We start from the raw sequence: 5,145 nt of genomic DNA on the forward strand, positions 1-5,145 counted from the left end.
TGTGTTGAAAGTGGATGCTGGCCCATGTTAACTCCAGTTGTTGTCAAGTGGCTGGTAGTGGATCTCTACTCCAATAGCTTGTTCCATCTCATCCCACAAAAGCTCAATTGGATTGAGATCTGGTGACTGGCAGGCCACTGCAGTAAGCTGAATTCCCAGTCATGTTCATGGAACCTTCCTGAACAATCCTAGCCTTGTGGCATGGGGCTTTATCCTGCTGAAAAAAATCTATTCACAGATAGATACACTGCTCCATGAAGGGATGCACCTGAGGCAATGATTTCAGATATCCTGTGGCATTAAAAACGTTGCTCCACTTTTATCAAGGGGCCCAATGTGAGGTCATGAAAACAAACCTCACAACATCACACCACCAACCACCAGCCTGCAATGTTGACACACGGCATGATGGATGCATGTACTCGTGGTTTTCTCCATACCCTAGTCCTCCAATAAGCTTGAAACAGCAGGAACCAGGGTGTCATCAGACCAGGCAATGTTTCTCCAATCTCCAGTGTCCATGTTTTTGTTCCTTTGCCCACTTCAACCACAGTTCTTGTTTCTTGCTGAAAGAAGAGGACATCTGTCAGGGTCGTCGGCTTGCCAATACCCCATTCAGTCAAGGCACAGATGAGTTGTCATTCTTTTATGGGTCTTTGGGCACCATGTGTACTGGACTGTCAGTTGACTAACTGTAGCCCGTCTGTTGCCTCTGCACAATTCGTGTCAGACTCCTTTGTCCTCTTTCATCAATGACCTGTTTTCGACAACTTTCCTGCAGGTGGCTGGGATTACTTTGGGTGTGGACCATTCTTGATACACCCGGGAAACTCTGAGCGTGAAAACCCAGCAGATTGTGCAGTCTTGTCATACTCAAACCGGTACTCCTTGCACCTAATACCATACCCCATTCAAAGGCACTTAAATATTGTTCTTGCCTCAGGCTTAAACATCTGTTAACCTGTTTCTCCCCCGTCATCTACACTGACTGGGAAAGAGTCGTGTATATCTACAATGCTGTATACTAAATTGGAAATTGTCCTTATGCAGGTGTCATGGACAGCAAACAAAAACACATAAAATATGTGTTGTAGCTCAGAGAAGAGAGGAAACACAGACAAACAGACAACAGACGACAGCAACAGACAGACAGACAGACAGACAGACAGACAAGACAGACAGACAGACAGACAGAACAGACAGACAGACAGACATGACAGACAGACAGACAGACAGACAAGACAGACAGACAGACAGACCAGACAGACAGACAGATCAGACAGACAGACAGACAGACAGAATGTAGCTTATTATTAATTGATTCCCATTCAGACATAGATTCCTAGTGCTTTGAGTGCTGATACCTGCATCTGATCAAATATATTGTGCTATGTGTTGCAATACGGCAATGTGTTGTGTCTCAGTTATATTTGTGTATTGTGTCATGCACTAGCAATGGATGAGACTTCACCCACAAACAAAGAAGTCTCTCGAGATGACTGGATAAGTATTAGTATGGAGGTATCCAATGCACTTGATACACAGAGGACACTACGCCCTTCAAAAACGTCTGTAACAGACCCAGGGACCAGTTTAGACAAATACAAAAGAGCAGTATACCTGACTGGGGATCAGTCGGAGTTTTACGTGCTCAGACTTTGTGTTTAGTATGGCTGGACTGTATAGGGGGAGGCTCGTAGGAGATATGTGGTCTGAATGAGATGGAATTCCTGGCTGCTACCATCCCTATTAACTACAGAAAAGTTGTTTTTCTCAATCTAATTAAATCAAGTATGATCAGGCTACATTTGATGTTTGCACAGCTCAAAGTCTGTTTAAACGTGCATGGTCTATATCCAAACAGTAACAGCTTTACTTTGACAACCAGTGTCATAACATGTTATGTGGTCTGGGATGTCCTTTGGGTGGTGGACCATTCTTGATACACCCAGGGAAACTCTTTGAGTGTGAAAAAACCCAGCAGCTTTGCAGTTCTTGACCTACTCAAACCGGTGCTCGTTGGCATCTTACTACCATAAACCCGTTCAAAGGCACTTAAACGTTTGTATTGCCCATTCACCCTCTGAAAGCAACACTATACACAATCATGTCTCAAGCTTATAACACAGTCATAACCATGTCATAATATGTCATAACTCTGTTATGACCCATGTTTACACCTGTTGTGACATATTTGCGTTATTAAGATGGCTGTTATGGACTCGTGTTAAGCCTTGGACCATGGATTGTGTTATGTGTGCCTTTCAAGAGGGTGAATGGCAATACAAAACGTTTAAGTGCCTTTGAACGGTTTATGAGTAGGATCCACGAGCACCGGTTTGAGTAGGTCCAAGAACGAAAGCCTGGTGGTTTTTTTCACACTCAACGAGTTTCCTGGTATCAAGAATGCGGTTCCACCACCCAAAGGACATCCAGCCAACATAAATGTTATGACACTGGTTGTTCAAGAAATTTTACGTTTGATACAACTGCACGTTTAAAACAGAGACTTTGAAGCTGTGGCAAAACAATCAAAGTAGCCTGATCCATAACTTCGATTAATTTAAGCATGAGAGAAAACAACGTTTTCTAGTTAATAGGGATGGTAGCCAGCCAGGAATTCCTCCTCAATTCGAACCACATTCCCTAGAGCCTCCCCCTATACAGTCCCAGCCATACTAAACACAAGGACAGTAAAAACTCTCGACACTGCATCCCCAGTCATGTATACTGCTCGTTTGTATTTGTCTAAAACTGGTCCACTGGTTCCTGTTACAAGACGTTTTTAAGGCGTAAGTGTCCTTCTTGTGTATCAGTGCATTGATTACCTCCCATACTAATACTTATCAGTCCATCTCGAGAGACTATCTTATTGTGTTGAGTCTCATCCTATTGCTAGGCTGCATACACAAATACACAAATATACTGCAGACACACACATTGCCGTATTGCAACACATAGCACAATATATATTGATCAGCATGCAAGGTATCAGCACTCAAGCACTAGGAATCTAGCTGAATGGAAATCATATAATAACTAAGATACATTCCTCGTCTGTCTGTCCTGTCGTCTGTCTGTCTGCTCTGTCGCTGTCCTGTCTGTCTTTGTATGCTTCTGTTCTTCATGATCTGTACTGTCTGATCTGTTCGTCTGATCTTGTGTCTGTCTGTCGTATGTCTGTCTGTCTGTCTGTCTGTCTGTCTCTTCTGTCTGTCCTTGTCTGCTTCTGTCTGTCTTGTTTCTTCTCTCTCTGACTACAACCACATATATGTTTTTTGTTTGCCTTCCATGACACCGCATAAGGAACAATTTCCAATTTTAGTATACAGCATTGTAAGATATACACGACTCTTCCAGTCAGTAGATGACGGGAGGAAACACGTTAAACAGATGTTTAAGGCCTTTGAGCAAGACACAATATTTAAGGCCTTAATGGATGGTATAGGAGAACGAAGTAAAAGATACCGGTTTGAGTATCGACAAAACTGCAAACTGCTGGGTTTTGCACGCTCAGAGAAGCGTTCCCGGTTGTATCAAGATGTTAAATCCAATCACGCAAGTACATCCAGTCCACCTGGCAGAGAAAAGTTGTCGAAACAGGTCAGGTATTGTCAATGAGGGACCCTGAAAGTAGTTCTTGACACGAATTTGGGCATGAAACCTCCCACAACAATCGGGCTACTGCCCAGTTCTAAGTCAAGCAATTGATCTCTGGTCCCGTGAGTTGAATTTAAACATGTGGTTCGCGCGACAGATGACCTTAAAACCAAGACAAAGCAGCTTCGGATGTAGTGCACCAGCACCCAAGACATCAGGGTAGCCAGTTCTGAGAGCTCAATTGCATTGGCTGGTTCCTGCTTGGATTGTTGTCACCCGACTGACAAGAAAAATCTCGCCATGGATATGTATCCCGGTAATCCGTTTAACAAGCCCTTTTTCAGTATGGCTGGACTGTATAGGGGGAGGCTCGTAGGAGAATGTGGTCTGAATGAGGATGGAATTCCTGGCTGGCTACCATCCCTATTAACTACAGAAAAGTTGTTTTTCTCATCTTAATTAAATCAAGTATGATCAGGCTACATTTGATGTTTGCACAGCTCAAAGTCTGTTTAAACGTGCAGGTTATATCCAAACAGTAACACTTTACTTGACAACCAGTGTCATAACATGTTATGTGGCTGGATGTCCTTTGGGTGGTGGACCATTCTTGATACACCCAGGAAACTCTTGAGTGTGAAAAAACCCAGCAGCTTTGCAGTTCTTGACCTACTCAAACCGGTGCTCGTGGCATCTACTACCATAACCCGTTCAAAGGCACTTAAACGTTTTGTATTGCCCATTCACCCTCTGAAAGGCACACATACACAATCCATGTCTCAAGGCTTAAACACAGTCATAACCATGTCATAATATGTCATAACTCTGTTATGACCCATATGTTTACACCTGTTGTGACATATTGCGTTATTTAATGGCTGGTTATGACACCTACATTTATTCAAATTCGTTTTTTGCCTGCCAAGAAGTTTCCTTTCCTTTGAAAGTTTGTTTCTTAAATCTGTTGTTCTTGTTGTTGTTGTTGTTGTAATGAATTCTTTACAGTCATGTTTTTTACATCATATTTTAGATAACTTTTAGAAAATACACTTTGACACTGTCATGAAGCATTATGACCACCATAATCATAAGCCAGATAGGCCTGTCATGTTATATAACATAAACATACTGGTGACACGTAGGCTATGGCGTAATGGGATGTTTTGCCTTGTGTGGTAGGTTTTGTACGCAATATATGTCACAACAGGTCAAAATATATGTGTCATGACAGTGTTATGACCATATTGTAACAGGTTATTACACGTTATGTCAGCTGTTATAACATATTATGACACGGTTATGACCGTGTCATAACGTCTTATTAYGCTGGGTGTCAAGTAAACTGTTAGCAAACACACAAACAGAACACACAACAACATTCTCCAGCTGACACTTTGGACATTGTGTTCCAGGAAATCCTGCCAACGACCAAATGGTAATGCAATAGAGTCTCTGACGCTACAGTCAGCATATGACAAATGACCAAAAAAAGGTTCTCTCCTATTTTTTGGGACCTTGTTCTGTTTATGCTTATTCTCCTCCTCA

This window comes from Salvelinus sp. IW2-2015, linkage group LG20, assembly GCF_002910315.2.
Source record: "Salvelinus sp. IW2-2015 linkage group LG20, ASM291031v2, whole genome shotgun sequence".
NCBI lineage: Eukaryota > Metazoa > Chordata > Actinopteri > Salmoniformes > Salmonidae > Salvelinus > Salvelinus sp. IW2-2015.